Raw genomic sequence first — 26,973 nt, 5'->3', positions numbered from 1 at the left:
AACATTGTTATTAATGCAACATGTTTCTTTTCTTATTAATGTTCCTTGCCTTAAAACCTATTTTGTCTGATATTAATTGGGCTATACCAGCGTTCTCTTGGTTAGTGTTTGTATGATACGCATTTTTTCTATTTTTATATATTACTTTAATTTTTCTGCGTTCCTATATCAAAATTGTATAAATTTTATGCAGCATGTTTTATGTATTTATTTCCAACTAACAATCGTTAACTGAACATTTAATTTCATTTCTAAAATATTTGTGTTCTAATTGTCAATGGATTCTTTATTTTCTGCTTCCCCACATCATTCATCTTACCTTTCCTCTCCTCGTCTTGCAGTCTTTTGGATGAACAAGTACTGTTCATTATTCTGTTTTCCTCCACTTCAACTGTTGGTTATAAATGGCATAGGGAGGAACGATTCAGCAGAGGCTTTGTCCCTGGCAGGTGCCACGGGTCGGAGACAGCACGGAAGGAGAGACAAGCCTTACGGAGACAACGCCCAGCGACGGACAGGAGGTGGAAGGAAAGAGCGCGGAGTCGGTGCTGGTGGGAGGAGGAAACGGTGCTAGCACGGCGGAAAACCTGTGGCGGTTACCCAGCGACGATGACATACATGCTCTACGATTCCGCCAAATCACGGGGAGCACAGCCCACAGAAAGGCCTGCGCACTCCCTGAAAGACGCTCACAGGGATGTCACGGCTCTGCTCTTCCTCACGACGGAAAAGGGAAACGGGGGTAATACCCGTCTATGGTAAAAAAGATCGATAATTTGGAAATGGGTAAATATTCAGGATGAAATGTTATCTGGCAACCCAAATGAACCCTCTGCAACTACTCTCAACAGTGCAGATGAACCTCGCAAAGAAAATGTGCAAAAGGAACTAACTAGAAAATACAAAGTACTTTACGATTCTATTTATATAATGTGCAAAAGCGAATGCGTTGATAAAAGCTAAGATTGCAGTTATCTCTGGGCGTGTGCAGAGGACAGGAAGGACTTCAGGACGCGGTAATGTTCTCATCTGGTGACACGTGCGTCCTGCTGGGTGAAAGTTCACCGAGCTGTACCTTGCAGGCACCGTTTTGTGACTATGTCAGACATACATCATTAGTAATTGACTCGGAGAAATAACAAAAGGATCTGCAAGGATACAGCCAGAGAAATACATACCCAGCGAGTAAGAAGTGAAAATTATTGTTAGACAGTGAAGAATCTAAGGTTAAAATAATTACATTGAATAGAATGGCTGATTGTGTATCAATAAAACATAAACCTGGTGAATGTGGTCAAGAGCCTGGCAGGTAAGTGCATGAAGCGAGAACTGTTGTAAGCACGAGAAGAAGGTCCTGAGAAAAATCCAACGTGCCATTTCAATGCATCTATCTTACAATTTTATTTTTTATTTTTTGAGATGGAGTCTTGCTCTGTCACCCAGGCTGGAGTGCAGTGGTGCAATCTCAGGTTACCACCACCTCCGCTTCCCAGGTTGGAGCAGTTCTCCTGCCTCAGCCTCCCGAGTAGCTGGGATTACAGGCATGTGCCACCACACCCGGCTAATTTTTGTATTTTTAGTAGAGACGGGGTTTCATTATATTGACCGTGCTGGTCTTGAACTCCTGACCTCAGGTGATCTGCCCGCCTCGGCCTCCCAAAGTGTTGGAATTACAGGTGTGAGCCACCGCGCCTGGCCTCTTAGAATTTTAAAGATGTAGAGACAAATAACCAAATGCATATGAGAATTGTGTGATAAAACCCACAAATGTGTTGAGGTTAGATAGAGAGACTTACATGCCTCAAGCGAGAATGTACATTTTTATACACACATAAAAAATTTGCAAAAATCCTTCACACATGTGGACACACACATACAAACACACACACGGACCCGAACAAACCCCATAATGCTGATAGGATTCACCCCACTCTTTGATCATAAATCAATCACATTTAAAGTAAATTATTTAAATGGCCACATTCTGGACATTGCTGGTGCTCACTCATATCTCTGGTTCTTCCATGCATCCTGTGTTTCAGGAAAGACAGGCTAGGCCATGTGACTTGCTTTGGCCAATGGCGTGCAAGGGGAGGGGAGGTGCCCACCTCCCAGGAGATGCTCTGAGGACCCCTCATGGTCCCCATCTAGTCTCCAGCAGTGGTGGTTGTGGAAGCTTGTGGGCAGGTGAAGGTGCCCTGGAACCGAGGGAGCTCAGAGGGGAAAACGCAGCGAAGTGGTTGGATATAAAGGAAACATAGGCTGGGCATGGTGGCTCACGCTTGTAACCCCAGCACTTTGGGAGACCGAGGTGGGCAGACCACCCGAGGTTGGGAGTTCGAGACCAGCCTGGCCAACATGGTGAAACTCCATCTCTACTAAAAGTAAAAAATTAGCTGGGTATGATGGCACATGCCTGTAATCCCAGCTACTTGGGAGGCTGAGGCAGGAGAATCGCTTGAACCCAGGAGGCAGAGGTTGCAGTGAGCCGAGATCACAACACTGCACTCCTGCCTGGGCAACAGTGAGAAACTTCGTCTCAAAAAAAAAAAAAGTGTTCTCCCTTCTAGCAATCAGTGCTAGAAACAGAACTAGAAATATACTCTCTTGCACACGCACAGGCACAAACATAGGACAATATTTCTCCAGAAAGACACAGCACGCATGAAGAGAAGTACAGGACATTACTAAATGACAAGAGAATATCTACAAAATGAAACATCTCACGTGTTTTGGGGTAAGGATACACTAATTTAAAACTGTCACTTCTCCTAAATGAATATGTAAATTTTCGGCTATTCCAATTAGATTCCTGCATGGCCCCGCATGAGGCCCAGCTGTGAATCACAGACATCCCCATGTGACAGTGGTTTCAGCAAGAAAGAATTGTATTAAGTAGTGTTTACCTTTTAAATCCTGCAAGAATGTTCTTATCATAAAAATGAAAATGGAATCACAGAAGATGAAGGGCGAGGGAGGCCCATTTAGGGCCAGCCTCAGGGAGGCTCAAGAGGGAGCCGCAATCTTCCTGTACCGCCAACCCCCTCCTCCCTCCACTGGGCTGTCAATGTCTCAGAGAGGGGGCTTCTGGTGACCCTCGGGCTCAGGCCAGCTCCTCCTTCCTGTCCCCTCACATGGAGGGACACCCCATGACAGGACCCCCTTGTGTCATTGAAATCCACGCACTTCATGAGTTGAAGTCATTTGTCTTAATGGGAAATGTCATTATTTCCCATCAAGCACTGAAACCAAGAATCCCTGGGTATAAATGCAAGGCCACTGCATAATAAACACAGCACAAACGCAGCAATGCTGCTGGATTCAGCCTCCGCACTCTGGAAGGCTAGACAGACTTCAGCGTATGTCACCGGCTCCAAACTCCAGACAATCCAAAGACTAAGAAGACAAATGGGGGCCAACTCCTTTCAGAGGCTGCTGTAAGGGGCGATTTGAGCTGGGCGCCGAGGCGCTTCCCTGAAAGCCTGAAAGCCTCCCGCTCTGTGTGGACGGAGGTCCTCAGTGGCGCTAGGACCCACATGGGAGCCCAGTGTCCTGGACCCGTGTGGACATGCTTTCTGCCCTGTGTGGCCTCTGACCAGGAGCCTGGGGGTGTCTGCTGCCTCTGTCTGCCTGGCAGACGCTGCTTGTCTGGGACACCCCAGCTCCACTAGGCCAGCCCACGGCCACCATAGCCACAGAAGATCGAGGCTCTGAGGGCTTTTCCATAGTGAAAGATGGGAGGAAGGAAGCTGGGCTGGGTTGCCTTTCCTACTCATTCATTCATTCCTCATTCATTCATTCATTCACTCCTAACTGCCAATTTCTCTGAGGAGGAATGGAGGGCTGCTGGAGTCCTTTTCTTTCCTGCCTTCCACCTCCACACTTGCTGCAGGTGTGGGGTTGGCCATCTGAGTTCCTCCACTGGCTCCTCACGCATAAGAGAAGAGTGTGTCGCTACTCTCACCCCAGGCGCTGGAAAGCAGAAACACCGAGGTGCAGCAGTAGGTAATCTTTACTAAAAATGGCAGGAAAGGAAAACAGTGAGAAAAAATGGGGAGACACGGTGAAGGTGCCCACAGTTGCCTGGACGTGAGGAATGGGCCACGCTGCTGGCAGCTGTGCCCGAGCAGGTGGATTTGGGATCCTTGTGCAGCTCTGGGCTCTGGCGTTGTGACTGGGATGGGGTCCTGGTGGCTTCTCCTCTGAGGGGAAGAGAGGGAGGGCTCTGAGGGGAAGAGAGGGAGGACAGGATTCCTCCCCAGCAAGCATCCCCCTTTAGATGCGCTCAGACTTCCTGACTGGGTCCTGCTCATGTCGCAATTGAAAAGCACATAGGTGATAATAACAGAGGTTATTTTTTAGTGGAGACTCTTACAGCCAAACAGATGTGGAAAGCAAGAGGTGCACCTGACCTTTGCTTAGAATATGAATTCTCCCTTTCTGGTCTTTGCTTCTCCTGGAATTTTTTTGTTTTGTTTTTATCTAGAGTAAGAAGGATTATATCTAATTAGGCATTGTCACTGCCAAGGAATTAATTGCAATCTCTGAACATTTTGGATTATTGAGCTGTGCGGCAAGTCTTTAATTACTGTCTGCTGACTCTGCCATTTTTGTCAACAGTAAATCAGTCCTCCTCACTGTGGCTGTAAACAGTGCCATCTTCGCTCAGTATCTTACACAACCTTGGCCTTCCCCTTGGGTGACCAATGTCTGGAAGTCACCCACTGCCTTCCTGTGGAGGTCAGATCCCTTAATTCACTGAATAATTAGATTTCCATAAAAATCAAAGAGAGTCACCTCTGACAAGTGACAGCATTTCTGTGCCATTTACGATCCCCACACACCTTGACCACTTTTTATGGATGGCTCTTTATATTTTAATGAAAGAAAGCCAATTAGCTATAAACTGATTACTAAGAACATAATCAGGGTCATTTCTTTGCAACAAATCAATCAACAAAATGCTAATTATGGATGGTCTTTTAGACTTGGATTAATCTATTAGTAATTAAAGTGAAGTGCAAATCCAACCTCGATCTTAATTGTAGCCAAAAGGCACAGACGTCTTTTTGTTGACCCATAAGATGCTGTTATTTAGCTTAATGCGGAAGGAAAACCCATCAATTGTCTGGAACTTCATGGCTCTAATAACATGTTCAGAGGAGGTCTTTGGAGGCGTTCATGGGAAATGTAACTGGGGTTATGCTTTGGAAAGATGGAGATCTTTTTTTCTGATTCTTTTATACTTTAATTTTCATTTTTATTGTGCTTGTAAAATAAGCTTTTTTTCTAAAGCAGAGTAGTAAATTCCCAGGCCTAAGCCTTGTGAAACCCGACTAATTTCTTACTTTGACAGAGAATGACGCCTGGACTGGGGTGAGGTCAAGATGACACAGTGTTGCTGGGATGACCCAGTCTGCGGGATAGAGTGGCCGAGAGTGGCTTAGTCCGCGGGAGAGAGTGGCCGAGAGTGGCTTCACCTGCAGGCTCCTGGGAGCACTGGGCAGGGGTCGCGGCGGATGGGCACTGCTGTGTGGCTCTAGGGACCTACAAGTCTCTCCACATGCACACCGTTTGTTTTCTTTACAAAGCTTGGTATAATTTTGAATGATAATTTAAAAATGAATGTGTGTGAAGAGTCCTATTTTACACAGAGAAGAATTCCTTGCTTGAGGTCCTGTGAGCAGCAGCAAGGCGAGGCGGGGGCTCCCTGATGGTGGGGGTATGGGCATGGGTGAGGAAGGCGAGTTATGGACACAGAAATCAGCAGGGGCATGGCAGCCAACTTAGGCAACAAGCAGGACTTGCTTGGTGAGGACAATCTGTGGAGAAATGGTTTCTATCCATGGGAAGCGAAGCACCAGCAAGGGTCACACGGCCAGCATGGATCACACGGCCAGCATGGATCACACAGTCAGCACGGATCACACAGTCGGCACGGATCACACAGTCAGCATGGATCACACAGCACGGATCACACAGTCAGCATGGATCACACAGCACGGATCACACAGTCAGCACGGATCCCATAGTCAGCACAGATCACACAGTCAGCATGGATCACACAGCACGGATCACATAGCACGGATCACACAGTCAGTACAGATCACAGGGCGTCCACTTGCTGGAAGCCAGGCATGCTGAATACGGTGTCAGTGTGGGTCTCAGCGAGATGGGCTCACAGGGCGTCCAGTGGGGCCAATTCCTGCAGACACTCCACTAAAGGAATTGATGTCACCTGACTTGAGTCCATGTGGGTGCTGCAGCCTCTCCCTCCCATGTCTGTGTTCCTGACATGACAGGCAGCTCTCAGAAGTGTGTAAGGTGCGTATACATGACCGTGCTTACAGCAAAGAAGGGGGTTCTTGACAGACTGAGGGTTTTGTGAGAAATCCTGCGATGATAAATTGCATACATCAAATTAAAAAGGGAATTTATACCCCTGGGTGCTTCTGTTTAAGGCGGGACATTTCTGCTGAAGCATCTTAAGGGAATTGTAATCGGTGCCCCCAGAACGAGGAGGAAAGGCCTCTCCTGACTCAGAAAATCCACTTCACTTGCCTGTGTCTGTTTCCTTGAGTCTAAAGTTTTGGTAATGGATTCTATTTTTTTTTTTTTTTTGAGATGGAGTTTCACTCGTTGCCCTAGCTGGAGTGCAATGGCGCAATCTCGGCTCACTGCAACTTCTGCCTCCCGGGTTCAAGCGATTCTCCTGCCTCAGCTTCTCAAGTAGCTGGGATTACAGGCGACCACCACCACACCTGGCTAATTTTTTGTATTTCTGGTTGAAATGGGGTTTTACCATGTTGGCCAGGCTGGTCTCGAACTCCTGACCTCAGGTGATCCACCCGCCTCAGCCTCCCAAAGTGCTGGGATTACAGTCATGAGCCACTGTGCCCAGCCAAGTTCTGGTAATGGATTCTAATGCATGGTTTCCTGAGGGTCAAGTGAGTTGATAGTTATCTGCATAGCACTTAGAATAGTGCCTGAAATGTGGTCACTATAATTGCACTCCATCCATGAAACAAGAACAAGTAACTATAAAAAAAGCCAATGAAAGATCATGGGAACAAAAACACAGTTGCTGAAATAAAAGCGCATCACAGAGCTGCGGAGGCCTCTGATCCACTGGCCCCTCTGGGCTTCACTGACCCACCTGCTGCCCTGCCAAACGCATGTGGGCTTTGCTGGAATCCCTTCTCTAGATTCAGCCTTTGATGAGTGAATTGTAGTTAGCAGTCAAAGGCCAACAAAACCCAAACACAGAAACCCTTCCGCTCTGGGACCATCCCAAACCCACCAGGCTCGCCTCACGGGAACCTCCACGGGACTTCACGGAAGGCCCTGGGACCATCCCAAACCCTCCAGGCTCACCTCACGGGAACCTCCACGGGACTTCACGGAAGGCCGACGGCCATCCCCGCGAAATGCCCGCAGCACACTCTGCAGGTGTCGCTTCTCCTTGTTCTCGCTCAGTTATTGGTGCAGGTTATTAGGATAGGAGCAGCTCCCATGGGGGACGTGTGAGGAGGCTGTGGGATGGGGCTCCAAGCTCCCGTGACGATGACAGCTTCAGCTGGTTGTGTCACCTGGCGGCCACACTGCCTTAGAGAGCGGGGCTGGGGAGGACGTGCCCAGTTTCCCTCTTCCTGAGGCTGCCTCGGGCGAGCTCTGCCCACCTCACCCTGTCTGAGGACCAGGGTTGCCGGGACAGATCCAGGTGGGAGGTGGATTCATGATTTGTTCTCCGTCTTCCTGTAGTGCCTGGAGGACACCAGTGCGCCAGCCACAAAGACAAGAACTGAATTCTTTCTCATTCATCCTGGGGTCTGCATCTCAGCTTCCTCATCTGCCCCAGGGTCTGCATCTCAGCTTCCTCATCTGCCCCGTGAGGATGATCACAGACGTGGAGAATGGCTCATCTGAGGACCCCTGAGGATGGGAATGACACGGACTCAGCTGTGCCCTGAGCCCTCCAGCAGTGCCGCCAGCTCACTCCTGGCCCGTGCTGAGGACTGAGGACGTACCCATGGCCAGGAGGCTAGCGGGGGTTTGGGCGAGCAGGGGCCAGCTCTTCCCTGATGCTGAGCCGCAGAACCATTCCCGTCCAGCCTTCGTCTGCCGTCCTCCCCCACGGTGGCTGACCAACCACCACCCTCTACTGGCCCTGAGCCCTTGGAGATGTCAGGCCGTGTGTGCAGCGCCAATCCACAGAAACTGAGGAAAGCCTGGTGCCCCCGTTTAGATCCGAGACCCCAGGTGTGGGATACCTGTGGAGACGCCACCCAAGTCCATCCCATTGGCTTTCACCCTCTCAACTCCCTGGCATTTCTCATGATGGGGCAGTACTGGTGATCTTCCCAGACAGGGAGAGGGTGGATGGACAGCCGCTGCCCCAACTCCCTCTCCCCGACAGGGAGAGGGCAGATGGATGGCCGCTGCCTCAGCTCCCAGGCAGGGAGAGGGTGGATGGATGGCTGCTGCCCCCTGGGAGAATTGTCCGCAGCCCTGGGAGGTCACAGAGGCAAGCCTGGAAGACAGATGGCCACTGAAAAAAGCCAGAACACTTGTTTCCAATAGGAACGCTTGCAATTTGCATTAATTAGCAAAGCAGTGGTGATTATAGTTATGACCTAGAGAACAAATGGGAGGATGCATCTGTGTCTGTCAGGCTGGGACATGGATGTTAAAGGCACATGGAGGCAGCTTCATGCCCCTGGGGCCGTCGGGAGGCTGAGTTCCCCAGTGCCCGCCTTTCCAGGGTTGCTTCGTGAAGAGGGGCCCAGAGAGAGTGTGTAGGCTGCAGGCTGGGGATAGGACCTGGAAGAGCCATCCCAGGGCCAGTGCTGAGGCAGGGGCAGGCGGGGAGCTCAGCCTCTCTGCTCTCCCTGGGAATTTCACACAGACTCAAAGGCAAACAAGGAACAAAGAAATAGCAAGCCCCAGCGACAGCACACCTGCCCCAGAATACCCGCCTCTCAGGCCTGCATTCTCCTGAGAACTTCCTAGGTAACTTTAATATATAGCATTTATTCTAAACATGCAATTTCCTGCCAGTCCCAAGTGGTTCCCAAGGAGCTATTTCTCCACTTGTGTGGAGGTTGCCGCCTCTGAAATGTGGAGCTGAGGGGAGCATGGGAGGTGCTGTCTCCTCCCCAGGAGTGGCCAAGGGCGGCGGCCAAGCTGAGGTCCAGGTGGGATCAGGGTGCTTGAATCTAAGAGTCCAGTCGATCGTTTTTTGCCGTTTGCTTTCCTTTGTGGAACCTCGCCATGCACGTCCTCCTCAAGGCCATGGTTTCTCTAATTATTCCGATATATTTTCTTTCAATCTCTTGAGCATATGTAACATTTTGGGGATGCAGATAAATCGGGCTTGGAGGAAATCTTATAGCTTTAATTGCTTATATTAGAAAAGAAGAAAAATTTAAAATTGGTAATCTGACTTTTCAACATAAGCAGATAGAAAAGCAACTTGAAGGAGTGGAAAAAAAATCAGTGACAATATGAGCTAAAAGTTGATGGTGTAAAAAAACTAATAGAAAAAATACAATAAAACAACCATAGAAAAATTTCTGTGACAGTATTAATCGTATAAATGTCTAACAATGTAAGACATGGCTGAAGAATAAACATAAGTTCTGGAGAGCTTGATTATCTATTAAAGAAATAAATTGTAAACCTTCTCCAAAGGGAAACAACAGAGACACAGGATTTTACTTGTGAATTCTGAAAAACAAGAAGTCAGGAAAAAATTGCACCAGTTCTACACAACACTTCCCCCAAATGGAAGAGGAAGTAACACTTCCCAGATTTTTTTTTTTTTTTTTTTTGAGATGGAGTCTCACTCTGTCACCCAGGCTGGAGTGCAGTGGTACGATCTTGGCTCACTGCAACCTCTGCTTCCTGGGCTCAAGCCATTCTCCTGCCTCAGTCTCCCGAGCAGCTGGGACTACAGGTGACCGCCACCACGCCTGGCTAATTTTTGTATTTTTAGTAGAGACGGGGTTTCCCGTGTTGGCCATGATGGTCTTGATCTCCTGACCTTGTGCTCTGCCCTCCTCAGCCTCCCAAAGTGCTGGGATTACAGGCGTGAGCCACCATGCCTGGCCAGTCAGTTCTTTTTATGAGGTTAGCAACACCATGATGCCACACTCAAGAAAGGCATAACGAGAAGAGAAAATGACAAATGTTCTTTGTGGATATGTATGGAAGAATGCGCTACAAAACATTAGCAAACAGAACCTGGCAATCTACAAAGGCATAATAAAGACTTGCAGCAAACCACCACGGCACGTGTATACCTATGTAACAAACCTGCACGTTCTGCACATGTATCCCAGAACTTAAAGTATAATTAAAAAAAAAAGATTATAACAACAACAACAACAAAAAAAAACAGACTGGGACCAAGGGAGGCCCTGCGAGGTGGATTCAACATTCAAAAACTAATCACTGCCATTTTATTTACTTATTAACAGAATACAGGAGAAAACCATAACATGTTATTAATAGATGAAGAATAATAATTTGACAAAATTTAACACTTATTCATGACAAAACTCAGCCAAATAAGATAGAACAAAATTTCCGCCTGATGAAAATCATCTATATATATAGATGTATAGTGTATATAGATAATCATGTATCTATATTATACAAGTAACACCATACCTAATATTGTGACATTAAATGTTTTGTCTTAAAATCAGGAAAAAGTTAAGAATGTTCACTCACACCTATTTAGCAGTGCACTGGAGGTCCTAGAGAGAGCATTGAGGCAAGAACAATAATTAAAATGCATTTATATATCAAGAGAAGAAGTAACATTTTCTGTTTGCAGGTGACATGATTGTGTATGCAGAAAATTCTAAGAAATCTACAGAAAAATTATAAGCATAGTAACAAGGTCAACATGCAAAAATCATCATATTTGTGTAAAAGAACAATGAACAATTGGAAAGTGAAATAAAAAAATCCATTTATAATAGCAGGAAAAACGTATTTAGGAATCAATTGTGTGAAAGCTATCCCGGCTCTTTACACTGAAAGCTAAAAAACTCTGCTGAGTGAAATTAAATAAGAGCTAAAGGTATGGGAATAGATGTATGGCACATGTATGGATTGGGAGACTAAATATTTGCAAGATAACTCTTCTTTCCAAATTTACTTATCCTGATAGTCTTTTTAAAAATGAAATAGAGGCCAGGGGGCAGTGGCTCACCCCTGTAGTCCCAGCACTTTGGGAGGCCAAGGCAGGTAGATCACCTGAGGTCAGGGGTTCGAGATCAGCCTGGCCAACATGGTGAAACCCCGTCTCTACTAAAAATACGAAAATTAGCGGGGTATGGTGGCGGGTGCCTGTAATCCCAGCTACTCAGGAGGCTGAGGCAGGAGAATCACTTGAACCTGGGAGGCGGAGGTTGCAGTGAGCTGAGATAATGCCACTGCACTCCAGTCTGGGCAACAAGAGCGAAACTCTGCCTAAAAAAACCCAAAAACACAAAATAGAAATTGAAAAGCTGGTATTAAAACATTTATGGTGATATCAAGGATCTGGAGTAGCCAAACAATTTTGAAAAAGGAGAACTTTCTCTAACCTGTGTCATTTGGATGCATAACTGTATTTTTTTTTTTTTTTTTTTGAGACGGAGTCTCGCTCTGTCACCCAGGCTGGAGTGCAGTGGCGTGATCTTGGTTCACTGCAAGCTCTGCCTCCCGGATTCATGCCATTCTCCTGCCTCAGCCTCCCGAGTAGCTGGGACTAGAGGCACCCGCCACCACGCCTAGCTAATTTTTTGTATTTTTTAGTAGAGATGGGGTTTCACAGTGTACATAACTGTATTTTTTACTACATTCTTAAAAGTTCTCCTTTTTCACTCCAGGACATAACGTTCCTGGAAGTGCTTCCTGTGGATGGTGAGGCAGGGGTACAATTAATCAGGGCAGGATATTCTGTGTTGTTGGGGGAAAGTAAAAGGACAGCAGGAATCTCAGTGGCACAGATGTTACCTCCCAGGAGTCTCACACCCTGGTGTGGGCTGGGGGCTGCCCTTGGAGCTCTGCAGACAGGTGGTGACTCGGGGATTCAGGCTGCTCCTGGGCCCCCATGCTGCCATCTTAAATATGTTCCTCCGAAGGACAGTCACCAGAGCTGAGGGCTGGAGGTGGAACAGGTGTTCTCAGGGTTAGAATGGGAAGCATTTCCATCTACGCTCCAGGAGCCAAAACTCAGCCACATGGTCCCCAGTTGGAGGGAAGGAGAGCTGGGAAATGCAGTCTCCCTGTGTCCCAGCAGGGGGAACTGTGGCAAACACACAGCGTTTCTTCCTCAGGGCCTAATGAACGGTTTTGGATTCACCTGTTTCTTTATTTTAAATTTTTCAGTCAATTGTGTCAGCCATAATATTTCTATAACACCACAAATGTTGTTTCCATACACGTGTGGATCTGTTTTTGAGGCTTCTGTTAGGATCTCTTTGTCTCTAAGTTCATACCCCACTGCCTTAATTCCTACAGTTTTAGAATGTCCCTATTACCATAATTGTTTGTTAATGTTGATCATAGGCTGGGAGTGGTGGCTCAACGCCTGTAATCCCAGCACTTTGGGAGGCCGAGGTGGGCAAATCACCTGAGGTCAGGAGTTCAAGACCAGCCTGGACAATATATGGTGAAACCCTGTCTCTACTAAAAAATACAAAAACTAGCCAGGCATGATGGTGCACACTTGTAATTCCAGCTACTTGGGAAGCTGAAGCAGGAGAATCACTTGAACCTGGGAAATGGAGGTTGCAGTGAGCCAAGATTGCACCACTGCACTCCAGCCTGGGAAACAGAGGAAGACTCTGTCTGGAAAAAAAAAAAGGCCCCCCCCCCAAAAAAAAAGCCAGGTGTGGTGGCTCATGCCTGTAATCCCAGCACTTTGGGAGGCCAAGGTGGCTGGATCACCTGAGGTCAGGAGTTTGAGACCAGCCTGACCAATATGGGGACACCCCGTCTCTACTAAAAATACAAAAATTAGCTGGGCGTGGTGGCCCGCGCCTGTAATCCCAGCTACTTGGGAGGCTGAGGCAGGAGAACTGCTTGAACCCGGGAGGCAGAGATTGCAGTGAGCTGAGGTTGTGCCACTGCACTCTAGCCTGGGTGATAAGAATGACACTCCGTCTCAAGAAAAAATAACAAAAAAGGAATGTTGATCATAAATGATCCTGTATCTTATAAAAATATTGCCATATTTGAATACACCCTGAGCCTCAGCTTCCTGATTTGCAAGTGGACATGGAATCTCTGCATGGCTATCTGAGAATTCTGTGATGAAACCAGGCATGGCGTGTGACAAGCTCAGCCACAGCGGTCCAGCAGCGGCTCCACGCTTCCCTGTGCCAGTGGTGAAGGGAGATGGCAAGGTGGAGCAGGTGGGGCCAGCAGGCAGCCCGGGTTTCTGGAAGTTCCACGCCTTCTTTTTACATCGATCTTAAAGAGGATGGTACAAAAGAAACCCTATTCCTGATGGGAACCATCCCTTAGTGTGAGAGAGGTTAAAGTTGAGAGACAGAAAGAGCTTGGACTGAGCGGTGGGGGAGCTTCTGAGATGTGGAGGGTGGCCCCAGGTGAGGACCAACTGTGAGGAGCCAGGGGCTGGGAGGGGCTCCTCATTGGTTGAGAAGATGGTTTTGGGGCTGAGGCGAGGATGCTGGCATACCCTCATAGAGTACAGCTCAGGAGCTTAGATGCTACTCAGGCCAATGCAGTGGGTCAGGTGAAGGATCCCCCACCCTGGTAGGAAGAGAGGCACAGATTTACACAGAGTCTGTGGTGTGGGCCCAAGTAGCGGGTACTGGAAGATAGGTGGGGGAGGTCTAAGGGAAAATGGTGGACACCCAGTCAGAAGATCCAGCATGAATTGGTCAAGCTGAACTCCATACTCGTGATGCCCCCAAGGCTGGGAGTCACAACCCCAGACTCACCGCAGAAGGCTGGGCCAGTGGTGAGTGTGGGGCTTGGATGGGGACCTCCTGCCCTGACACTAGTGGCCCAGCTGGAGTGAGGCTTCTGGTGAGCCCCCGAACTGGACCAACGCTGCCATGATGTTGTTTTTCAGAAAGATGGACTGGATGCAGAATAGCCAGGGACACCTGTCTCAGGCCTCATGCCATGGAGCTCTCACTCCTCACAGAAGGAACTGAGTCATGGCTAACAAGGTTGCAGTCACTATGAAGGGAAAATGCCAGGTCAGCCAACCTGGGGCAGAATTACATACACTTGTATATGCGCACCCACAGATGCACACACACATGCATGCATGCATACACACACAGACACATGCATACACACATAGACATATGCACACACATGCACACACACACACACACGTGGTCACACGTGCATATAAGACTGCTGATTTTATGTGTCAGCTTGGCTACGCTGTGGTGCCCAGTTGTTTGCACAAACACCAGTTTGGACAGTGCTCTGAAGGTGTTGTGTAGATGTGCTTCACAGCCACAACAGCTGACAGCTGACCTTAAGTGGGTGGCCCTCGAGCATGTGGGGGACCTCACCTGGTCAGCTAGTGGCCTTGAGAGCAAAACAGATTTCCTGGAGGAGATGGAATTCTGCCTCGAGACTAACACAGATGCTCTGCCGAAATCTCCAGCCCGCTGGCCTGCCCTACAGATTTCAACCTTGTCAGCCTCCATAACTGCACGAGCCAGTTCCTTAAAATAAATCACACACACACACACACACACACACACACAATCTGCATACATGCCTACACACACATACTCAAGATGGGACCACCAATTTCCAGCCCAGGCAAACCTGCATCTATAGAGAATTTGAGGACGACTTTCTGGGAAGCCTGGGCATATAACACATAGACTCAGCCTCAGGTGCAAACTTCGTATCAATGTGGGTGATTGGGAGAAAATGTGGTGCTTGAAAAAGCAGAAAGAATATTTTAAAAGTTAAAACACAGCCGCTTGCCTCTAACAAGGGTTGGTGCTGAAGCCACTTCTGCAGGCACTGGGAGAATTTTCATGCCTGATGAGCTTTGCCGATCCAAGCCGGGAGGTGGGGGGTGCAGGAGGAGCACAGAAGGCGCAGAAGCAATGTTTTTTTCCACTTTGTTTTCCTGGAGGGAATTAAAATAAAAGCTGAGAATGATTTTTTTTTTCTAAGAAGAAGAATAGAGAAATGAACTCTCTTGCTTTCTGCTGGAAAATTAGATTGTCCTCAGGATGCAGAAGTCATCTCAGGCAGTTTCCATCAGCAGAGAAAGCTGGAAATTCTTACTTCCAAAGTCCCAGAAGGAGTTCTTTCAATGTTTCTCATGATTTATTTTAACTTTTTCTTGAGAAGATCAGGAAAAGAGTCAAACTACACAAAGTATCAAACTCAGAAAGATGAAAGAAATATTTCTAGTAAGCAATTTAAATGATCAAGGCGTCACTAATTAAAAAGCTACATTTCATATGTTTTTCTCCTTCCTTCTACATTAGGCATTAAACATAATTTTCTTAATGTTCGCAAGTCTGTGGAAAAAGATATTTTTATACATAGTGGGTAGGAATGTCAACTGGAACAAAATTTTAAAGGCCAGTTTAACAAAGTGAATCAAAAGTTAAAAATAATACACTTAAGTAGTGAGCTGTGAGTATCGGCTTTTCCACTTCAGCAGATGTTGAGCCCCCACCCACAGCCCTCCAAGGGTCTGTAACAGTGCGTGCTGCCAGGTGTGAGTTAGAGCACGGGTCCCCAACCCCACGCATACTGGTCGGTGGCCAGTTAGGAACGGGGCCCTGTAGTAGGAGGTGAGTGACGGGCGAGAGAGCATGACCGTCCGAGCTCCACCTTCTGCCAGATCAACAGCAGCATCAGATTCTCGTAGGAACGTGAACCCTATTGTGAACTGCGCAGGAGGATCCAATGCCTGATGATCTGTCCCTGTCTCCCATCACCCCCAGATGGGATCCTCTGGTTGAAGGAAAAGAAGCTCAGGGCTGCCACTGACTCTACATGATGGTGAGTTGTGTAATTATTCCATCATATATTACAGTGGAATAATAATGGAAATAAAGTGCCCAGTAAATGAATCATCCTGAAATCGTTCTCCACCCCACTTCCATCCGTGGGAAAATTGTCTTCCAAAAAACCAATCCCTGGTACCAAAAAGTTGGGGACCGTTGCAGGTGATAGCAGAAAGTCACCGTCCTCATCAGCAGGGTAACTGAGGCAGCCAAGGAGAGGTCAGGAGACTGAGCCCCAGCAGTTAGTTCACTCTGTCACCAGGTCCAAGTGAGGCAGGTCCCAGCTGAAAACAAGGAGGTGAGCCGTGGTCCCATTTTAGCATTTTAAGGTACACAGACATAGAGAAAGCCTGGCATGGCATTGAAGTATGACCTCTGACTTTTGCTGGGATAACGTTGCAGGTACATTTGATTCCTTGTTGGCACTTTGTTCAATTTTGCGGGCAGGATTCAGTGCACCTCTTCTGAGATACCAGGGCTCCACACAGCCCTGAGCGGGAGCTCGGAGAGGGACCCGTGTGCTGAGCAGCTGGGGATCAGGGAGGAAGCAACGGGTGTGTGTGTGTGTGTGTGGCGGGGGCAGGGGTCTCAAGGAGGAGGCGGTAAAGATGCCCAGTGCCTAGGCGGCTGCAGAAGGCGGGCAGTGCTGGAGCCGGGAGTCTATGGAACATCCTGGTGGGAATTCTAGCAGAAGTCTCCAGAGAAGGTGATGGTTGGTGAAGAATCGGGAGAGAAAATGATGCAGGGACGGATCATGAAAGGCTTTATCCGTTAAGCTCATCCTTCCTACCCTATCTGGAAGCCACAGACGCCCCTGAGAAGCTCAGCGTGGAGAAGTGTTGGAAGACTTTCATTCTAGAGCTCCTTCTGTCTCGAGGAGGGGCTGGCAGCTGTGAGAGTCGACAGGAAGAAGGCGTCTCTCTACGTTAGCAGTTGCAATAACCCTTTCTATGTCATGATTATTCTACGAGTTTTCAAGTTTGCAAGAGGTTGGACTGGAATAGGAGCCAAATGAAGAGGTGCATTTTTAAAATCCACAGCCCCATGATCCTTCAGACAGCTGGAGCTCTTCCTCACATCGATTTGCAATACATATTTTCAACCTTGCTGACTCACTCCTGTTAATTAACTAAAGCTGTGCCACAGTCCCAGAACTGGGGCTCATGGGAGACGCGTGAGCTCACACCGATTCAAGGGGAAAGAGAAGATTCAGGGCAGTGAGGTTGAAAATCTCTAGTTCTAAAAACATTATTTTCTTCCTGCAAAATTGTGCATTTCTACAATTATTTTGATAGTATGAAGTCTCAGCCATTGCAAACCAGCATCGGCGTTTTTCCCTTTATTCTAAGTGGACGGCAGCCCTTCGGACACTCAGGTCCTGGGGACAGGCACAGATGCGCTGAACAATGTCCAGGTGACCCCTGAACTGGGGCTTCCCTGAGCCCCCATATTCTCTTTATTTGCTCGTCATGAAGATTCCGTGATAGGGCACATTGTAAAATACTTAGTACCTAAAAAAACAAAAGTGTCAATGAATTCCACAATAGACATCTTTGAATGAAAATTCATCCTGCCCATGGGCAACCAGCAGCCCTGGGCAGGATGGAGACAGAGATGGCAGCCTCTAGGCGCTGGTGACCTCCTCCCCCTCCCTTTCTGGTGTAGCATGGGAAGACGGGTCCAGGATGGGATTTCCAGCCCCAGCCACACACAGAGACACTCTCCTGACTTTTGGTGCAAGCTCCTCTGCTAACTGTTGAACCAGTGCTGCATCATGGGGTGGGTAGGACTCAAGAGTGACGCCCTCTGCCTTCACCCAACACACACTGGGGTGGGTAAGACTCAAGAATGATGCCCTCTGCCTTCACCCAACACACACTGGGGTGGGTAAGACTCAAGAGTGATGCCCTCTGCCTTCACCCAACACACACACACGTGCACATGGCCGCTCATCAGGGTTGCTGCAGGTGTGGGGGCCTCCGGGATGGAGACAGGGATACCCACAGGGCGTGCACCTGCCTCTGTGCCTGACGCCCTGGAAGCACTTTCTGTTTTCAAAGCTGTGCTGACGAGGTGGATCAACGGTGCTCCAGCCTCCATAACAATTCAGAATGGTTATCTCCCTTTCATTCTTACATTGTTGCCCCAAACTTTTCCAAATTGGTAAGCACTCAAGTCAGGCTAGAAATGTCAAAGGCAAAACACGAACAAGTGAGAGGATGGATTTGCTTCAGGCCAAGAGCACCCAGGCCTGGAGATATCACATCACAGCCAGGAGCCTTCCTAAGCAGGAAAACCCTCTGTCACTCAGACAAACACAGGACATGTTTGTCTCTGTGCCCAGCTGGTTTTGGCGTCACAAAGTACTGTTCTTAGCGAGTCACTCATGAGGCAGAGATTGAGGAGTTGGCAAGGGGTGGAAGGGGAAGGGCCCCTGTCCAGTCTTGTCAGCAGGTCCATTAAGGGGAATGGTCTGTGTCTGGTCTGGCCGTAGGTCAACAAGGGAGTCAGAGGTGAGTCTCACAGGAGCTGTGACAGAGAAGACAGATAATCTTCTTGTGGACGAGAAGGAAGCCAGATTCAGGTTGAAGACTGCCCAACGGAAGGCAAGGTATACAATCCCCAAGAAAGGGAATCTTGGGTGATGTGAGTCAGCTTTGCATCACATGGACTCTGGAATTTAATTCCTACGGGTTAATAAACCTCCTCTATGTTGGACACATAGACAATCATATATGTCATATGGGTGAAAGCTACAAGGCATTATGGTAAAAAGAAAAACCTGTGAAACGAGCTTCTAGCCAAACCCTAGGAGTGTTATCGTTTTTATTGTTCAGTGACTTACCTGTTTTCTATCGTCTTTTTTTTTTTTGTTTCAGATCAATAGCTTCTTTTGTTTGTTTTATGTTTCTAACTTTATACAGTTTATGACTTTGTCACAAGCTAATGGCGTCTTGCTGAACAGGTATTTTACATTTTAACATAAACAAATTAATCAGTTTCTAATTTTATGGTTAACGTTTTTATGTGCTTGTGTACTTGTTTGATTTATGGAATTGTTCTCTACCATGAGGTGGTTTTATGTTATGGTATTCTCAGAATTTTAAGGTTTGCCTTTCACATTTAACCCATCTGGAACTTATTTTTGCATATAATGTGTGGTACGGATTAAGTTTCATTTCATCTTTAAGGATTCTGTTTGCTACATATTTCTGGTAGGTTAAATTTATTGGGTTAAGAAAGTATTATTCTATTTCTATTTTACAAGTTTTAAAAATAATGGATAAACATTAGATTTTATGAAATACTTTTTTGCATATGTTAATTGTAAGATTTTTCTCCTTTAATAAGTGAATTTGGTGAGTTAAAATCATATATTTTTCTTATGTATCCCACTCTTGCATTCCTTGGATAAAACAAACATAATTTTTAATAGATTACTGGATTATTCTATGAATATTTTTGCATAGAGTTTTAGCATGTGTGTTTGATTTTGTTACCAAAGTTATAGTCAGCTAATTTAAGGATTTGGAGACCAAATTTATTCCTCTTCTAGTCTTTGTAAGAGTTCCTATAAATAGAGGATGGTCTATTCCTGGAAAGTTGACAGAATTCACCTGTAAAACCATCTGGATCTGGTGTTTATAAGTATATACTAAATGTATTGAGTATTTATAGGACTGTCAGAATTTCTATTTTTTCTTAAGTCAGTTTTGATTTTTTGAAATGGTTTATTTTGTTTAGGCTTTCAAATATATCTTATAAAGTTGTTCAAAGTTTTTTCCTTCTATCTTTCCAACATCTGCTACATTACCAGCTTGTCTCTCAATTGCCTTATGAATAAAATCCAATAGTTTCTTATCTTCTTTCCTCTTTATCAATCTCACAAGACACTATTTATCTGACCAGTCTTTTCACAACACCTACTTTGTTGTATATTTTTCTATGGTTTTTTTCTCTAAAGTCTTTAGTTGATTTGTTTTCAGCTTTTGTTATACTTAATGCCTTTTTGTTTTCCATATTCTGGTTTTATAGTCTATGCTGTTTTCTCAAAGCTTTTCCTGATTTCACATACCATGTATGTGATGTATTCACTATCGTTCACCTCCAAGCATTGTTCATTCTTCTTGTAATTCCTTCTTTGAATCATGGGCTATTTGGGAGTGTGGGTTTTAAACATGGGCGTTCTTGGCCACTTGCTGGGATTTGCTTTGTGCCTGGCACGCCGTCTTCTATTCTCCGTCGTCTGTGGTGTGGTCTGAGCAGATGTGCGCTCCACCTGGCAAGCTCTTATGCTTTCTGCTTTCAGATTTTCCATCTCATTCTCTCTGCTTGATGCATTTTAGGAAATTCGTTCGGATGCACCTCCTGCTTATTGGTGGTCTCTCTTCACTGCGGCACTTGTCCTTTCTCCAGAGAGGGTTGCGTGGCTTTTTGGCAGGACCATTACTCTGCTCGTCAGGAGGCCCCGCATGACCTACGCTGCTCTCCCCACTGTAGGGCCGCCCCGGGTCAGCCCCTCCACCTGTGAGCACCACCTCCAAGCTGCTTCAGCCCAGACCTTCTAATCCAGCTTCCTTGGCAATTTCCATGACTTCCTGAGTCCTTAAAAACAAGAATGCTCTCTGTGGGATCTAATAACACCTGCTTTCCTGAAAGTGTCTTGTGTTGATTTTTTTTTTTGAGACAGAGTCTCCCTCTGTCACCCAGGCTGGAGTGCAGTGTGGCGATCTCGGCTCACTGCAACCTCCCCCTCCTGGGTTCAAGTGATTCTCCTGCCTCAGCCTCCCAAATAGCTGGGATTACAGGCATGCACCACCACTCCCAGCTAATTTTTGTAGAGATGGGTTTCATCATCAGACCTCAGGTGATCCACCTGCCTCGGCCTCCCAAAGTGCTGGGATTACAGGTGTGAGCCACCTCACACAGCCCTAAATCATCTTTTAATTGTAATTTTCCTTAGCACTTGGTAATCTTATTCCCTGGAGTGAATGTATTTCATTTTTAGTTTCTTGGGGAAAATGTGAGTTGATTTTGAGGTAAGATATCAGTAAAGCAAGAAAATTCTGGAACAAACATAATTTTTGTTCTTTTTAATTTTTTTTGTTTGTTTTTTTAGAGATAGTGTCTCACTCTATCACCCAGGGTGGAGTGCAGTGGCATGATCTTGGCTCTCTGCAAACTCTGCCTCCTGGGTTCAAGCAATTCTCCTGCCTCAGCCTCCAGAGTAGCTGGGATTACTGGTGCCTGCCACCACACCTGGCTAATTTTTGTATTTTTGGTAGAGATGGGGTTTCCCCATGTTGGCCAGGCTGGTCTCGAACTCCTGACCTCAGGTGATTCTCCTCCTTGGCCTCCCACAGTGCTGGGATGACAGGTGTGAGACACTGCACCCGGCCTTGTGTTGATACTGCTGCAACGCCAGGGACCCTGGTGGAGACAGTTCTGCTGCCACCCAACAATGCTGCTCTCCTGCTCCTCAGACGTGGAGGTCACCTGAGGCTGCTGGGCACTGTGTCCCATCCTTTCCCAAACCCTATGTACTCTAGACGGTCAAAACATCCAGTGAAGTTAGACTGAATAAATGAATGAGTGAGTGAGTGAACACTGCCGCTGAAGGGCTGCCCAGGAGGGTCTTTAGGAGACGATAAACCATAGTGATCTGTAAGTGGCATTGACTATCAGCAAAGATGACATTTGTGGTTTTGGCCAACTTCTGCTTCTGCATTTATCTTACACATAAATGTATATTACGTCTTTATACATCAAAAGGAAACAGCTCAGCCAGTGTCTAAATTAACTAAATTCCCAATTACGAGAATTAAACTTTTATCTGACTTACATGTAATTCTGAGATTATTGATCTTGAAACTGATTCTTGCTGACCGTTCTTTTGGAAAACTTATTACAATGCAGCGATTAGGCTTTTTAATAAGAGCCAGATGATGTCCCGTGTTAATGATCTCCCCTCTCTCGATTTAATAACACGTGTCCATATTATTTCCAGCAGTCTAGCTCCCATCCTCCAAAGCCGTGTCTTTGTTTAGTGCTATGATTGAATTGCATCCTCCAAAACGTAAGTGAAAATCCCAGGCCCCAGTGCCTGTGAACGTCACCTTATTTGGCAATAGGGCCTTTGTAGATCTCATCAAGTTAGGATGAGGTCCTGCTGGGTTCGGCGGCGGGAGGGTCCTAGTCCAATACTGGCATCCTTATAATAAGAGGGCACGTGACACAGACACTGAGAAGAAAGCTCCCTGAAGACAGAGTCAAAGGGTGGAGTGACAGGGTGACGCGTGTCCACAAACTAAGGAAGGCCTGAAACCACCAGAAGCTGGAAGAGGCAGGAAGGATCCTCCCCTAGAGCCTCCAGAAGGAGTGTGGTCCTGCTGACGTCTTGGTCTCAGAGCTGTGAGGGCGTCAATCCCTGTCGTGTTAATCCTCCTGCTCCCACTGTGAAGGTACATTGTCACTGCAGTCCTAGGACACTCCTCCGAGTCCAGGCTCTGATGCGCTGCCCCGCACCGCCGTGCTCCCCGAGCGAAGCCGAGCGCTGGCTCCAGGAGGCCCAGCAGGTCCAGCGCATCCCTAAAAAGTGAGCTGGTCAGGATCGAGTGGGCCCGGCAGACGTCTGTCAGTGGAACCTGCTCGTGGTGTAGGTGCTGCCGCTTGTTCACAGAAGGGCCCTGCCTGATGTTCTAGAGCAGAGGCAAGAGTTTTTTCCGCACACACTCTTTCTTCGCGTGTAGTTCCCCCTTTCTGTCTGGCAGGGCTGCAAGCTGCACTGAGCTGCTCTGCGGCCCACAATAAGCCCAGGTTCCAGCCTGCCCGGCCAGAATAGGTTTTCAGACCCCATCGTGACAGACACAAAATTCTGCAGGCTCTGGGCTGAGACACACCAGCTCGAACCTGGCCTCTTCAGGTTCTCCTCTGGTCTTCTCAACAGCCAGACGGCCTCGGGCGCGTGGCTTCCTCCTGGCTGGCCTTCCACTTCTTCAACAGCAAGCTAGAGACAGGCACGTGAGAATCTCCCACTTGTCTGTAAAGGATTAAGTAGAAAAATGCCCATAGTGTGATGAAGTTTCTAGGTATGAGCCGCAATGGATAGACGACCATTTTTATTAGATGTGGATGGGTTGCACAAACACAGCTAAGTTTAGAGCTTATTATGAATCCAGTGTGGATGGGAAAATCATGACGATGATGACAAAAATTCCATCCCTCCTGGGGCCGCGTGGGTGCACGCGTAGGGTGCGGGAAGGACTGGCCCCAGCCCAGCAGGCTCCCTCTTCCTGGTGCTGCTCCCCACTGTGCTTCAGGGACATTTGCAGGCTGGCCACTGTTAAGGGCTGAACATGGGTGTCCCCCCAACATTTGTTTGTGGAAATCTTCACCTCCGTGGTATTATGAGATGCGGTTGCAACCCTTGGGGATGGGGTGAGGGTCCTTATGAAAGGGCCCAGAGAGACCCTCCCCACTCCCCTTAGGATAACACAGTGAAGAGGCACCGTCGGGGGACCGAAGCCCTCACCAGACACCTGGATCTTGGACTTCCAGCCTCCAGAACACTGAATAATAAATGTCTGTGTCTTCGGCCACCCAGTCCACTGTATTTTTGTGAGAGCAGCTTGAATGGACCATGACAGTTGTGTCAGTCAAGTGCCAACAGCCAAGACCCCAGAGGCACCGGCCGAGGGAGCCGTGTGGGGGCTTTGGGAAGGGAGTGTGGGGAGTCTCAGGCATCTGGGGCTGGGGATGGGGATGAAGGGGCTTTGGCCTTCTGCTCCCTGCAGTGCCCATCTCCTTTGCTGCTGTATTTTGGGTAAAGCTGGCATTGAGCTGGCCTTGGCCTGGATCGATCCCTTAGGAGAAAATGTGAAGTTCCAGAATCAGGTGCATCAGAAGCTGGAGGCAGGCGGACTGCAGAGAAGAACTCGCTGACAATTAGGGCGTCCTGAACAGAGCAGGGGCCCTGCCAGGCAGCAGGGATCTGATTCCAAGGAACTTCCAGGAAGCCCATTTATCATAGTTTAGAGATGGAATTTCTCCATCTAGAGATGGAAGATCTCCAGAGGGAGGTCCTTTCCAATGTTGAGCCCCCTGGTGGGTCTAGGATTCCAGGTTTCTCAACGGGAACTGAACACAGTGAATGGAGTTGCCCAGGCTTGGATGAAAACCAGCCTTGCTCCTCCTCCCTTCTTTCCCCCCATCGTCTTGCTTCCACACATCCAACTCACAAGAAAATTAAAAAACAAAACAACAAAAAAAATGGTTATTCTTTCAGACTGGAATCTCTGGAGGATTTAACACACTCTCAAACCTGCAACACATATTTACGATACCCTTTTGATATTTCTTTTCAGAACTTGTGAAATATTCCTTGGAGTATCTCCAGGATGAGAATTCATGATCCCCTTGGAATGGGTTTAGATCTCGGAATGAGCTGTCATCCCGGCCCAGCCAGGTAGCTCAGGAAGGTAAGCCGTGTGTAGACTGTCACTGTTGGACGGATGGCTGTTTGCCTACAAAGTGACAGGACGGCCTTTATTTTCCAGCCCAGCCATTTAAAGATGATGCTAGACAGAACTCCAGATATTCTTGGAGCAGCATCAGCATTGGCACGAAAAGCCCCACGGCCCACAGAACTCCTTGGGAGGCAGCGACGCTTTTCTCCAATCCTGTTTAGTGCGTCAGTTAAGTGACAGTGCCTGAACTTTACATCCATGTCTTGTGCATATCTGTCCTGAAATAATCAGCCTTCTTGTAACCTGAATCCTGCCATCATGGGCCCTAAATATTGTATTTTTACAGCTGCAAGACCTTCCGCCAAGGAACCTGCTGCCAACTCGCCTGGCACAGGCGTCCTGAGATGACACCACTGCTCATTCCCCACTGGCACAGGACTGGCCATCTCCTCCAAGCCTGAGCAGCCTGTACAGCATCCCAAGCTCTGGGCGCACCTGGGGCAGCCGTGGCAGGAACGCCATGGGATCTGCTGAGCCCTATGAGGCTGTGGTGGGACCGAGTGGGCACCATGGCCCATGCAGAACTGCTTCTCCCTTGAAGAAGAAACACAGGCTATTGGCTCAGCTGTAAAAGGCAAACACAGGCTATTGGCTCAGCTGTAAAAGGAGATCACAGGCATCCGCTTGGATGGGGAGTTGGTGCCAGCTTTCCTACTACATGAAAATTCAATCGCAACTGCTACCCAGACCCGCTCTGTCTGCACCACAGCAGTGGTGACTGAGGGCATGCCTGCCATGCCAATCCCGCAGAGGAGTTTGCTGCAGCGAGACAGCCCCTTTCTCCCTCCATGACAGAGTTTAGAAGCCTCCTCCTCTTGCTGCCACCGTGGGAATTTAGGTGAGCAGCTGTAGTTGCCGGGGAGTCCTGAGCACAACACTTAACGCTGCTCCTGCAGTTTCATGGGCCATTAACAATTTGCTAATATTGTTTTAGCTTGCAAATTAGTGCAGCTCTGTGGGTAAGGAAAGGCTCCGTGGCTGTCATCAATCAGATGGAAATTCTTCATGCATGAGATGAAAAACGATTTCTAGCCTTTGAGGCTCAGACAGCAATTACTGTAACCAAAAAAATGGGTGGTGGGGAGCCGGGGGGAAGAGAGCTCCTTGCAAAATCTATCAGTAATTCTATGAACTTTATTTCTTGATGCACGAGAGTGAAACTGTGAGGATTTCAAGCCATGGGAACTTGATTTTCTTAGTTACTAATAAAGTGACAATCTAAAGGAGCCCTCTCCAGCTGACCTGCTCCCAGAAGGTGGGGAGAGAGGATGTCCGTGTGGCAAGAAGGATGACAAAGCCGTGAGGACCTGGTGACTGTCTTTGCTGAGCTCCCAACTGGTGGCGCTCACCAGGAGGACGCCACAGATGGCTCTGCCAAAAGTGCAGACAAACCTTGGCCTTGATTGTTGGAAACCATGTGGCTTATCCCCCATCCCTCCCACCTTTTAGCACCAACATTTTTTCTTTTTAAATATTGATACGAGACTGGGCTGGGCATGGTGGCTCATGCCTGTAGTTCTAATGCTTTGGAAATCTGAGGCAGGAGAATCACTTGATCTCCAGTTCTAGACCAGCCTGGGCAGTATAGTGAGAACCCCATCTCTACAAAAACATTTCAAAAATTAGCTGGGTGTGATAGTATGCACTATGGTCCCAGCTGCTTGGGAGGCTGAGGCAGGAGGATCACTTGAGCCCAGGAGGTCAAGGCTGCTGTGAGCCATGAATGCCCCTCTGCACTCCAGCCTGGGCAACAGAGTGAGACCCTGTCTCTTAAAATAAAAGTGAGACTGTTATGAAATATGTTCTTCACAATTGTGTGCCATTTCTGTTTGGAAGGTGGTTCAGAGAGAGGGTTATGAGCCAGGCGATCTAGGGTTGAGTCCTTCTACTAACACTTGAGCAGGTTGCTATTATTATTAGACATCCCATAATGAATAGAACATAATCCAGCCAGGCTCCAGGGGCTTGAGGAGGCCAGTGTGAGTTGCAGCTATGGCTGTGCATCCTGGCTGCAGCAGGGTTCAGGGTACCAAGATGCTTCTTGTGTGTTTGACAGGGCTGACAAGCACTAGCTTGCTTGGTGGCCTCAGCCACCTACTTGTACAACAGACCCCACCATTATCGCTCCTTGTTATGGGCTGATTGTGTCCCCCCAAATTCACAGGGTAAAGCCCTATCCTCCAATGACTCTCAGAACGTCACTGTATTTGGAGACAGGGCCTTTACAGAGGTGATTGTTACAATGAGGCCATGATGATGGCCTTAATCCAATAAGATCAGAGTCCCTACAAGAAGAGGAGATTAGGACACCCAGAGTCCAGCAGGGCTGCTCCCACGCAGCAGAAAGACCAAGGGGGGATGCCGTCCACCAGCTGAGGAGAGAGGCCTCTGGAGGAATCAGCCTTGCCCACATCTGGATCTTG

General features: G+C 47.7%; 1 long non-coding RNA gene across 1 annotated transcript; it reads left to right on the top strand.

Annotated features, from left to right (window-relative positions):
• The first annotated feature begins 445 nt into the window (after positions 1-445).
• On the top strand, positions 446-26,348 carry LOC103888995 (uncharacterized). Its single transcript, XR_653364.2, has 4 exons — positions 446-786; positions 24,389-24,502; positions 24,581-24,714; positions 24,837-26,348. It is a non-coding gene; the product is annotated as an uncharacterized LOC103888995 (long non-coding RNA).
• Positions 26,349-26,973: the final 625 nt, after the last annotated feature.

Source organism: Pongo abelii, chromosome 23 (assembly GCF_028885655.2).
Source record: "Pongo abelii isolate AG06213 chromosome 23, NHGRI_mPonAbe1-v2.0_pri, whole genome shotgun sequence".
Taxonomy (NCBI): domain Eukaryota; kingdom Metazoa; phylum Chordata; class Mammalia; order Primates; family Hominidae; genus Pongo; species Pongo abelii.
This window is presented reverse-complemented; position numbering and strand designations above follow the sequence as displayed.